Raw genomic sequence first — 13,239 nt, 5'->3', positions numbered from 1 at the left:
TGGGGAGGCAATCTTTAACAGCATCGGTACTTCAGAAGGCGCCTTCTACGCATCTTCCAGTGGGGTTTCACACCGCTACGAACATGTACTCACGGTGGCTTGTAACCTAGGTGCTAATTCGTGCCTGGACATATCGACCATCCAACGACATCGACACAGCAGCGAACATGAGCACACCCCTAACGGCGAGCAATGGCACTGCCCCACCCCTGCCGAAGACCGCGAATTCCTGCACTTTGATGAATTCGCTCCGTCAAATTTCTGCGATGTTTCGGACTTAGTCTGGCATCCGGGGACAGCATGGGTACTACATAAGGAGCCTTCAAAGCACCTACCAGGGGGGCTCGAAGCACATTGAACATGTATCAAAAATGCTTGTAAACCCTATGCTTGTCCTTGACGGGACACACCGCCGAGGCAACGCCGTCGACAGACCAGCGTCAAATTTGGACACCCCTGAAGGTGAGCAATGGCGCTGCCCCAGCCTTGCCGATGGCTGCGAATTCTTGCACTTCAACGGATTTGCTCCGCCAAATATCGGCGGAGTTGCCTAATTCACCTGCAAACTGGGGTCACTATCGGTACCAGTTAAGGAGCCTTTAACACACCTTCAATTTGGGCTCGACACCGCATTGAACATATACTCACGGCTGCTTCTAACCCAGGTGCTCCTCCTTGCCTGGACACACCTGCCAACCAACGCCTTATATAGACCAGCGACAACTGAGGACAACCCTCCCTGCGAGCAAGGGTGCTGCGCCAGCTCTCCCGATGACCGCGAATACCTGCACTTCGAGGATTCGCTCCGCGAAATTTCGGCGAAGTTGCTGAGTTCGGCTGGCAACCTAGTTCAGCGTCTGTACTACATAAGGAGCCTTCAACGGACCTGGCATGCTGCTCGAACCGCATCGAACATATACTCATGGCTGCTTGTAACCCAGTTGGTCCTCCTTGTCTGGACACACCGCCTATCCAACGCCATTGACATACGGGCAGAGAAATGAGAACACCCCTGCCGGCGAGCAATGGTGCTGCCCCAGTTATGCCGATGACCGCGAATTTCTGCACTTCGACGGATTCGCTCAGCCATTTGACGGCGATGATGTGGACTTCGTCAGGCAATCGGAGACAGAACCGGTACTACATAAGGCGTCTTCAACGGACCTGCAATTCTGTTCAAAGCGATTCGAACGTGTTCTCAAGGCTGTTTTAAACCCAGTTGCTGGTCTGGATACCCCACCCATCCAACGCCATCGACAGACCAGCGACGGATGAGGACTCCCTTGCAAGCGACCAATGGGGCTGCCCCAGCCCTTCTGATGACTGCGAATTCCAGCACATCCAGGATTCGCTCCACGAAATCTCGGGGATGTGGTGGACCTGGGGATGTAATCTAGAACAGCATCGGTACTACATAAGGAGCCTTCTACGCACCTTCCAGTGGTGTTTGACACCGCTACGAACATGTACTCACGGCGGCTTGTAACCTAGGTGTTCCTTCTTGCCTGGACACATCGCCCATCCAACGGCATCGACACACCAGCTAACATGAGCACACCTCTGACGGCGAGCAATGGCACTGCCCCAGCCCTGCCGATGACCGCGAATTTCTGCACTTCGATGGATTCGCTCCGTCAAATTTCCGCAATGTTTCGGACTTAGTTTGGCATCCCGGGACAGCATCGGTACTACATAAGGAGCCTTCAAAGCACCGACCAGGGGTGCTCGAAGCACATCGAACACATACTCAAAGATGCTTGTAAACCCGATGCTCGTCAGTGACCGGACACACCGCCCAGGCAACGCCGTCGACAGACCAGCGACAAATTAGGACACCCCTGAAGGTGAGCAATGGCGCTGCCAAGCCTTGCCGATGACTGCGGATTCTTGCACTTCGACGGATTCGCTCTGCCAAATCTAGGCGAAATTGCCGACTTCGGCTGGCAACTGGGAACAGCACACTTATTACATAAGGACTTTTCAACACACCTGCCAGTGGGACTCGAACAGCATCGAACATGTACTCACGGCTAATTGTAACCCCAGAGCTCCTCCTTTTCTCGACACATCGCCAGTCCAACGACATCGACAGACCAACGACAACTGCGGATACCGCTGCCGGCGAACAATGCTGCTGCCACAGCCCTGCCCATAACGGTGATTTCCTGCACTTAGATCATTCACTCCACCATATCTCGGTGATGTTGCGGATTTGCTCTGCCTTATCTCGGCGAAGTTGCCGAGTTCGTCTGGCAACCGGGGTCAGCATCATTAAATCTTAAGGAGCCTTTAACACACCTACAAATGGTTCTCGGCAACCCATCGAACATCTACTCAAGGATGCTTGTAACGCAGGTGATTGATTGATTGAAGACACGTTTATTCCATTTTCTTGCGCTTGAGTGCTGCTATGGATAGCTGGGTCGGTAGGGGATTGGTAGGGAAGGGGAAAGTGGGAAAGGATAATGCCACCATTCACTGCGTGAGCGTGCTGGACGCAACACTATGGTCGCCTGGAGTCATAGCCACCGTACTGTCCAGCGCGTCGCCACAAAGCCGGTCGCCAACGACTGGTGCTGCGGGGTCCAACAGAAAAAGCAGCAGGGCGCGCCACAAGCTAGTACCGTACCCAGCAGGAGCTTTTGGTGGCGAACAGGACCAGGACTGGAGAGCCGTGGGCCAGGGTCAAAGTCGCACATTGGTGAGGGCACGGTACCGAGGAATACTGTAGCGGGGGAGTCCCACACTAGATGTAGGTCTGCCCTGGTATGGCAAGTGCTGCAGGTGCTCTGGACACTGGGAGCGGCCCCATGGCGATGAAAAGGGTGGAGCAAAAATGGTGTGAATCCTGTCTGAATTCGTCGGACGATCACAGTTTCCCACCGTGATAACTCACGGGAATGAACTTCAGGAATCTGGAGGGGGTTGGCCAAGGCTACGAGGCAAGCTGTCCGGCGCGTTTGACTAAGCTGCCGTTCAGCCGTGGGAACGGCTCCTTCTTGAGGGACGGGCAAGGACGCCGTAGCCACGAGTGGGGAAGGGCTCCGAGCTAGCACGGAGAGTAGATGGGCGCGTGCTAGTCGGTGCACTTTCTCATTTCCAGGGATGCCGCAGTGTGCTGGAACCCAGTGAAGTGTAAAGCCGTTACCCGATGCCCGGAGTTTCAGAACGTTGCAGCGATTGACTTCGGTGATGGGGCTGGTGAACTGCACATTGGCACAGGCTCGGTACGCTGCCTGTGAGTCTTTGTACACATGGTTATGTACAGGGGAGCCTGTTAGGTCTTCCTGGAGAGCTGCGTCGAGATAGTCACAGATAGCTTGCAGTTCAGCTTGTGTGCTGTGGGCCGGCGTGACACCGACGTGGTGACGGCGAACTTGAAGTCCAGTAGTTTCTTCGAACCAGGCCGTGGCGTGCACAATGTGCGAGTCTACCGTAGTGGGCATGGCCACGTCCATGTAGATGACCCGCTCGTGCCTAAATGCCGCCTACGTGGAGCGGGCGGGAAGTTTCGCATGGGCTGCTCTTCGACCACCGTGAGGAGGTCCTATGTGGACGGGTAGTGGCTTGCCATCTGTAATGGTAATGTACTCCCACGGAGGTGTGCTTGGCGGGAGTAGTGGTAGGCCACTAGTGTTATAGCCCATATGGCGAAGGCTGCCACGGCCAGCATGTGTCGAAAAAAAGCCGGACTTCTTGCGTGTGCCGGTGCGTGTCTGTAATGTCGGACAAGTCGTTAATAAGGCTGCAGCTCTTCAGCGCTTATAGGAGGGTGTAGCGGGAAAGTCGTGCTTCGTTGAGCAGCCTTTCAAGTGCAAGCTTTTGGGTGCGATTGACCGGGTGTTAAGGAAGTCCGTAGACAATACGCGATACTAGCAATGCTTGCACAAACTGCCGCATCTCCCTTTCCTTGACACCTCTCGTAACGTTTGAAATACGTCTGAGAACGTGAAGAATTTGCTTGCACGTCTTTAATGTCCTTTGGAAGCAGGTAGAGGCGGTACAGTTTTCGTTCAGGTGCACGACCAGAACTCTGATCGACGGTTTTCTTGAAATATCTTGGCTTCCAATGCGCAATCTGTATGTCTCCTTCTCCGCCTGTTTCACCGCTGTACGCCTGCTCCCGGGAATGACCACGAATTCGGTCTAATCTGGTGCATACTGAAGCCGACATCGCACATGTGGTCATGGATGATGTCTAAAGCCTTTTGGAGCTTGGCCTCTTGTGCACCCACGGGAGCCTTGTGCGCCCACACGGTGACGTCGTCGGCATATATGGCAAATTTAAGCCCAGCTACCGCTTCCAGCTTGCACGGGAGGCCGTTCATGGCAATGTTGAACAGGGTAGGCCCAATAACTGAGCCTTGAGGCACTCCGACGTTGTTGCGATATATACCACTAGTCGCCTGGCCTATGTGGACCTGATAGGTGCGGTCTTGCAAGAAGGCAGCGATGAAGTTATAAAGCCTCCCGCGTATGTGGAGCTCTCAGGTCTTGGTCAGCACGGTGTCATGCGGAACCGAATCGAAAGCTTTCCTGATGTCAACGGCGACCACGGCACAAGGCTTGTTAGAGTACTTGTCAAGCATGTATTCTCAAAGCCGAAGTAGCACGTCTTGAGTAGACACTCCAGATCGAAATCCGTACTGCGTTGGTGCAACAGCGGGCGCTCCTCCAGACACCAGAGTAGTCGTGTATTTACCATGCTCTCCGTAATTTTGCACACGCACGATGTTAAGGAGATTGGTCTAAGGTTGGACAGAGAAAGAGGCGGCTTGCCTGGCTTCGGGATGGGTTTTACGATTCAGAACTTCCAGGTCTCAGGCATCTCGCCTCTGTCCCAGATGTGGTTTAGTTCATCAAGAAGGGCTTGCTTGTGGCTTTCCAGCAGGTTTCGCAGTTGGGCAACGCATACTTTGTCGGCCCCTGGCATGCTGCGAGTGTTCGCTCGTTTGAAGGCATGGTGTAATTCTGTCATTGGGCAGGGGACATTGTAAGCTTCCTCGTCGGCAGATGTATCGTCCCGATTGTACGTACTTGCAGAAGGGTGAGACGACTGAGGGAATAAGGCAGTGGCAGCTTCTTCGGCCAGTTCGTTTATGCTCACACCTCCGCAAAGTGCGACTCGTGCGGCAGTGTTTGTTTTGCGCTGTCCAAGAAGAGATCCGAGAAAAACCCAAAAGCCCAGACTTTCGAAGTGTGCGTGTGTCAATTTATGGTCTCGCACACATCCATCCAACGCTCGGTGGCTAATGCGTTAGTGTGACTCTCGATTTTCTTCTGAACCTCCAGAAGGCGTCGCTTGAGATGTGGCGCACGACCAGACATTTTGTATTGACCGAAATTTCGCAACCGGTGGTTCGACAGCGTCACAAAGTGTCTCTCTTGCTCCGGGTGATCTGGAGGGACGCCCAATTTCTTGGTAGATTGTTTTTTCGCAATGCACAGCTGGTCTGTGAGATTTTGAATTCCAGCGGCTGGTGGCTCTTCCATTAAAGTGCACCGATACTTGTCCCAGTGCGTAATGTACGCCGCCTTCGCGTAAGACCCAGCGCTAGTTCGCTGTGGGCTTTGTCCGCTAGCGCGGGGATGAATTAGAATGGGCAGGTAGTCACTCCCTAACGTATCCTCGTAGGTTTCCCACCGGGCCAGCTTGGGATGTGACACCCATGAGAGATCCGGCGTTGTGTCAGTTTGCTTTTGTGTTTTGCCTAATCGAGTGTGCGTCAGTGGTGCGTTTGGCAACGTCAGGCCGTATGCCGTCATGTCAGCCATGATGTGCTTGCCCCGGGCACTGGTTTTCTCGTAACCACAAGCAACATGCTGAGCATTAAAATCACCGCACATAACTGTGATGTCCTTCGGGTACAGCTTCTGGAAGTACTGGACGAAGCGGAGGTGTATGTGCGATAATTGCGATTTCTTACGCGCGCCTTTAGGACCTATATACTTAGAAAACGCCAAAATTGTTCGGTGTGGTGATATTTCAACTCGAAACCCCGCTACTTCGGCGAAAGCGTTGCACCACGGTTGAGTGTCGAGTTCTACGTGCGTAAACCCCCTGTGGATTAACAGTGCCGCTTTGACAGGTTGTGTGGCATCGTCGGGGGGTGCATATCCTTCGTATGACAGGATCCTCACGAGTGGTCCGTTGACCTTCTGAAGTGCAATAATAGCTGGAGTGTTTGTCCCCTGAATTAACTGAAATCTGTCGTAGAAGTCCGCTTTTCTCCTCCTAAAAGAGCGGCAGTTCCACTGTAATACGGTCGTCCACGGATGGTAACCCGTGAAGTTGAAGCCATTATTGTGTGTCATGATGGGTGGCTTTAGTGCGCACTGCGGCTGCCGAAGGTGTGGGAAGGGAGCAGGCTTGCAAGGGGAGGATTCCCGCAATTACCAGTTTGTCCATGATGGTTCGTACACACGTCTCGACCATATGGTCTGTTGTGACCTGCCCTTGCAGCGAAGCTTGCACCACGCTGGGTGGCGAGATCACCATTGTTGTCGCGGCGTGATCCACGCGACTGCCCCGTAGGCGTGCCTGGAGCTCCTTGCACCGCGCAGCCTTCTCAGCAATGCGGGCGTTGACTTCTGCCAGTGCCCGTTCAATCTCACACCAAATTTATTGTACCTGGTTATGCAAGTTTCGCTCCTCTTCTCGGAGAGCCGCGATCATAGCTCCTAGTTCGTCGTCTGTTGCAGGAGTCAAAGCGGGTGAATCTTGCGTGGGGGACGGTTGTGCCGAAAGCTGGATAGGAGGCTTCATTGACGTGGTGGCAGATGCAGACGTTACATTTTTATTGGTTGACTGTTTAGCGATTTGCGATGCGGGAGAAGCGGCGGTCCTGTCCAATTGTGAAGGCGCGGGGGCACCAACACTAAGGTTCGTCCTGCTGCAGGGACTGGTTTCGGAGACTGGCATGAAGCGATTGCCGTGGTTCCAACTGGACGAGCGACGCCTGCTTCTACGGCAATTGTAACTACGCCAGCGGCGATCTTTTGCCGGCTCCTTGCTTCGTTCTTCAAACCGGCGACGCGTGGGGCACTCGGCGTCAGTACCTAGGTGTCCAGACTGCTTGCAGTTTCGGCAGTAGGGTGTCTGATTTATGCACTGGACATCAACAGAGCGCTGCCTTCCGCATTTGGCTCAGGTGTTAGGGTGCGGGCAAATGTCTTTCTTGTGTCCAAGGCCTTGACAATTGTGGCAAACCAGACTGCGCGCCTCGTACGTGGAAACCTTGGTGAGTACACTCCAGTACCTGATCGTCCGTGGCGGTCTGGTTCCCTCGAACGTCACGAGGCAGGCTCCTCGCTTCCCCATCAGCCGTGCGACAATGATGAGGTGGCTCTCCGAGTACAGGGCTCTTCGTAGGGACTCCGCCGTCTCCAACGGGTCGACTCTGTAGATGACGCCACGACACATGCCCTTTCCATGGGTTTGGTGTGCAGTAATCGGAACAGTTTGGTTCGGCGATATTCAGATGGACGTGAGTCGCAAGAGGCCTTTGGCATTCTGGGCGTCGTAAGTCTCGATTGTCACTGCATTCGATTGCTCTGAACGTGCGGATGGCTACGTGATGCTGAAGCTCGGAAGGTGGAGCAGCTGCCATAACCGTAGTGTGAAGCAGACGCTGTGAAACGCTCGCCAGGGCAACATGTGTTGTTGGTCGAAGGGTGATTAGGTGGCGTGGAAGCTTAGAGCGAGGAATTTCTTCCGTCGGCGCTCCAGGCTCTGTCTTCTGCGGGAATCGTGGGCGACGTTTTGGTCATTGGAAAGTCCACAGGGCTAACCGTTCGTCATTGTCCTGCGCTAACGGGTCTCTCACCAGCCATTCGGCCTGGTAGTCCGAAAAGCGGGTGTGGTCAATGGGGCTCCTGGAGTGATGCGGTGATGTCGAAGCGAAAGATGAGTGTGTCTCGGTGTCTTCTATTTCCATGAAGTGTCCTGAACTTCTTCGTGGGCGATGGTACGTTGCTCAGCTTTTGCGGCGTTCTTCCCGTTGGTGATCAAGCAGGGTGTCTCGGTCGTTGGGGCTTCCTTTTCTGCGGCGCTCTCGAGAGCGTGCGCGAGGGCCGCGCCAAGCATCTCGGCCTGAGTAGTCATCCAGTGTGATGCGGGTCTTCTTGCTTGATTCTATCACGTAGGAAGAAACTTGCGCTGTAAGCGATTCCAGAGCGGTGGACGTTGCATCAGACGCTGGAGCGCCGACCGTCACCGACTGAGTTGGCGGGGAAGCACTAGCGCAGGGGTCGATGAAGCCGGCAGCCGCCGGTTGAGCTGGCGGTGATGCACGTGCACCGTGCTCTGCCATGCCGGCGCTCCGAAGAGCTCCCGGCGTTAGGCTTATGCAAACGGCACACTTCCAACGAGGTTCACTCTGTAGGGCACGAAGTACTGACCGTGTCTCACTTCACCATCTCGATCTCGACGGTGTAGGTTGTGTTGCAGTTCTTGGCGTGATGTCGACGTTCGCAGAGGTAAAGTAGACAGCCGAAGGCATACACAGCCGTTCCCTGTGGCCACCTAGCGGCCAGCCTCTGTAACCCAGGTGCTCCTCCTTGTCTGGACACAAAGCCAGTCCAACTACATCGAATGACCAGCGAGAATGGCGGACACACCTGACGGAGAGCAATGGCACTGCCCGAGCCTTACCGATGACAGCGAATTCCTGCACTTCGATGGATTCGCTCCATAAAATCTCGGCGATGTTGCGGACTTCTGCTTGCAAGCGGGGACAGCATGGGTACCACATAAGGAGTCTGCTACGACCCGACCAGGGGGGCTCGAACCACATCGAACATGTACTCACGCCTGCTTGTAACCTCGGTGCTTGAAACACCACCATTTTTCCTCCATCGACAGACCAGCGACAACTGAAGACACCCCTCCCGCCGAGCAATGGCCCTGCCCCAGCCTTCCCGATGACCGCGAATTGCTCATCTTCGAAGAATTCGGTCCGCCAAATCTCGGCGAAGTTGCCGACTTTGGTTCGCTACGAAAAAAATCGTCGGTACAACATTAGGAGCCTTCTACGCGCCTTTCAGTGGTGTTTGACACGGCTACGAACATCTACTCACGGGTGCTTGTAAGCCGGATGCTCGTTCTTGCCTGGACACACCGCCCAGGCAATGCCATCGACAGATTAGCGACAAATAAGGACACACTGGCAGGCGAGCAATGGCGCTGCCCTAGCCTTGCCGATGACTGCCAAGTCTTCGTTTCGACGGATTCCATCTGCCAAATCTCGGCGAAAATGCCGACTTCGGCTTGCAACTGGGAAACGCATCGTTACTACATAAGCAACTTTCAACGGACCTACTAGTGGGCTCGAACTGCATCGAACATGTACTCACGGCTACTTGTAACAACGGTGCTCCTCCTTGCCTTGACACACCACCCATCCAACGCCTTCGACAGACCAGGGACAAATGAGGACACTGCTGCTAGCGAGCAATGGCGCAGCCCAAGTCCTGCCGAAGACCTCGAATTTCCTAAATTCCACGTATTCGCTCTGCCAAATATCGGCGATGTTGCGGACTTCGACTGGCAACTGGGTACAGCATCGTACTACATAGGGAGGCTTCAACGGACCTGCCAGTAAGGCTCGAGCCGCATCGAACATGCACTCATGGCTGCTTTTAACCCAAGTGCTCCTCTTTCCCTGGACACACCTCCCATCCAGAGCCATCGAGAGACCAGAGACAACTGAGGACGCCTCTTTCGGCGAGCAATGCTGCTGCCCAGCCTTGCTGATGACAGCGAATTCCTGCACTTCGGTGATTCGTTCTGCCAAATCTCGGCGATGGTGCGGACTTCGGCTGGTAACCAAGGACAGCATCGGTAATACAAAAAGGAGCCTTCAACGGACCTGCCAGTGGGGATTGAACAGCAACGAACATGTACTTAAGGCTGCTTGTAGTCCCGGTGCTCCTCCTTTCTAGGACACACCGAAAATCCAAAGCCATCGACAGGCCAGCGACAATTGAGGACACGCGGGCCAGCGAGCAATAGCACTGCCCCAGCCCTGCCGATCACCGCGAATTCCTGCACTTTGACGGTATCGCTTCGCCAAATATCGGCGATGTTGCTTACATCGCTGGCAACCACGGAAAGCATCGGTAGTACAAAACGAGCCTTCAGCGCACCTACCACAAAGGCAAGACACCGCATCGAGCATTTACTCACCGCTGATTGAAACCCAGGTGCTCCTTCTAGCCTGGACACACCGCCCATTCAACGCCATCGACAGTCCAGCGATAACTGAGGACACCATTGCCGGCAAGCAATGGAGCTACCGAAGCCTTGCCGATGACCGCAAATTCCTGCACGTCTACGGATATGCTCTGCTATATCTCGGCGAAGTTGTCTACTTCGTGTGGCAACCGGGGTCAGCATCGGTGCTACTTAAGGAGCCCTCAACGCACCTCCAAGTGGTGCTCGACACCGCATCAAAGATGTACTCACTGCTGCTTGTAACCCAGGTGTTCCTCCATGCCTGGACACGCCGCCCATCCAACGCCATCTACAGACCAGTGATAACTGAGGACACCCCTATCAGCGAGCAATGACACAGCCCCATCCCTGCCGATGACCTCGAATTCCTGCACTTCGACGGATTTGCTCCGCCATATACCGCCAATGTTTTCGATTTCGGCTTGCAACCGGGGAAACCATTGGTACTACATAACGAGCCTTCAACGCACCTACTACAAGGGCTCGAACAGCATCGCACATGTACTCATAGCGGCTTCTAAACGAGGTGCTCCTCCTTGCCCGGGCACACCGCCCATTCAATGCCATCGACAGACCAGCGACGAATCAGAACACCCCTGCCGGCGAGCAATGACGCTGCCCCAGCGTTGCCGATGACTGCAATCACTGCACCTTGACGGATTCGCTCCGTAAAATATCAGCGATGTTGCGGACTTCGGCTGGCAACCGGGGAGAGCATCGGTACAACATAAGGAGCCTTCAACGCTCCGACCAGGGGGGCTCGAACGACATCGAACATAAACTCAAGGCTGCTTGTAACCCCGGTCTCCTCGTTGCCTCGACACACAGCCCATCGAACGCCATCGACAGACCAGCGACAAATAAGTGCACCCCTGCCGCCCAGCAATGGCGGTGCCCCAGCATAAACCGTGAACGCGAATTCCTGCACTTCAATGGATTCGCTCCGCCAAATTTTGGCGAAGTTGGCGACTTGGGCTGGCAACTGGGGACAGAATCGTTACTACATAAGGTGCTTTCCTTTGACCTGCCAGTGGGGCTCTGACGGCATTGAACACGTACTCACGGTTGCTGCCAACCCAGGCGCTCCTCCTGGCTGGAAAAAACGCCCATCCATCGCCATCGACAGACCAGCGACAAATGAGGACATCCCACCCGGATAGCAATGGCGATGCTCCACCCCTGCCGATTACATCAAATTTCTGCACTTCGACGGATTCGATCCGTCAAATCTCGGCGATGTTAAGGACTTCGGCTGGCCACTGGGGACATCATCGGTACTACAAAGGGAGCCTTCAACGTACCTTCCGGTGGTGCTTGACACCGCATCGAACATGTACTCACGGCTGCTTGTATCCCAGGTGCTCCTTCTTGCCTGCTCTGATCGCTTATCCAATGCCATCGACAGACCAGTAACAACTGAGTACTCCTCTGATGGCGAGCAATGACACTATCCCAGCCCTGCCGATGACCGCGAATTCCTGCACTTCGAGAGATTCACTGTGTCAAATCTGGGCGATGTTATGGACTTCAGTTGGCCACCGCGGACAGCATGGGTACTACATAAGGAGCCTTCAACGCGCCGACCAGGGGGGCTCGAACCACATTGAACATGTACTCACGGCTGCTTGTATTCCCGATCCTCCTGCTTCGCTGGACACACTGCTCTTCCATCGTCATCGACAGACCAGTGAAAACTGAGTACACCCATGCGAGTGTGCAATGGCGCTGCCCCAGCCCTCCCGATGACTCGGAATTCCTGTACTTCGACGGATTCGCTCCGCCATATCTCCACCATGTTACGGTCTTCGTCTGGCAACCAGGGACAGCATCGGTACTACATAAGGATACTTCAACGCACCTGCCAATGGACTCAAATAGCATCGTACATATACTCACGGCTGCTTGTAACCCAAGAGCTCCTTCTTGTAAGGACACACCGCCCATCCAATGCCATCGACAGACCAGCGACAACTGAACACACTGCTGCAGACAAGCAATGGTGGTGCCCCAGCCTGGCCGAAGATCACGAATTGCTCCAGTTCGAATGATTCGCTCTCCCAATCTTGGCGAAAAGGCCCATTTCGGCTGGAAACGGGGGACAGCATCGGTAGTACAAAAGGAGCCTTCAACGTACTTTCAAGTGCTGCTTGAAACTTCTCCGAACATGTATTAATGGCTGCGTGTAACCCAGGTGCTCCTTCTTGCCTGGACACATTGCCCATCCAACGCCATCGACAGACCAGCGACAACTGAGGAAGATCCCGACGGTGAGCAATGGCTCTGACAAGGCCTTGTGATGACTGCGAATTCCTGCAATTGGAGAGATTCATTCCGCCAAATCTCGGAGATGATGCAGACTTCAGCTGGCAACCTAGGACAGCATCGGTACTACATAGGGAGCCGTCAACGGACCTGCCAATGGAGCAGGAAACGCATCGAACACGTACTAAGGGCTGCTTGTAACCCAGGTGGTCCTCCTTGGCTGGACAAACCGCCCATCCAAATCCATCCACCAACCAGCGACCACTGAGGACACCCCTGCCAGCGAGCAATGGCGGTGCCCCAGCCTTGCCAATGATGGCGAATTGCTGCACTTCGAGATGGATTCGCTGCGCGAAATCTCAGCGAAGTTACAGACTTCGACTAGAAACGGGGAACGCATCGGTACTACATAAGGAGCCTTCAACGCACCTCCCAGCGGTGCTCGACACCGCATCGAACATTTACTCAGGGCTGCTTGTAACACAGGTGCTCCTTCCTGATAAGGAAAGCGTACAAGCAAGCCATGGGTCTCCCGGCAAGCACCTCAACCGAACGACTACCCTGACTTGGCATCCAGAACTCGGCCGAGGAGTTAATAGAGGCGCACAAGTCTAGCCAAAGATTGAGGTTAGGAGCAACCAAAACGGGGAGGTTCATCGTCTCACGCCTGGCGCTGTCTGCCCCACTCAGCCACCCACCTCTCCTCACTGGAAACGTACCCCACTCCATTAAAAAACACTTCA

This window comes from Haemaphysalis longicornis, unplaced genomic scaffold, assembly GCF_048455015.1.
Source record: "Haemaphysalis longicornis isolate Haplotype H1 unplaced genomic scaffold, Haemaphysalis longicornis Haplotype H1 scaffold_11, whole genome shotgun sequence".
In the NCBI taxonomy this organism is placed as follows: Eukaryota; Metazoa; Arthropoda; class Arachnida; order Ixodida; family Ixodidae; genus Haemaphysalis; species Haemaphysalis longicornis.
The sequence above is the reverse complement of the archived record's forward strand: the minus strand, read 5'-3'. Positions refer to the sequence as shown.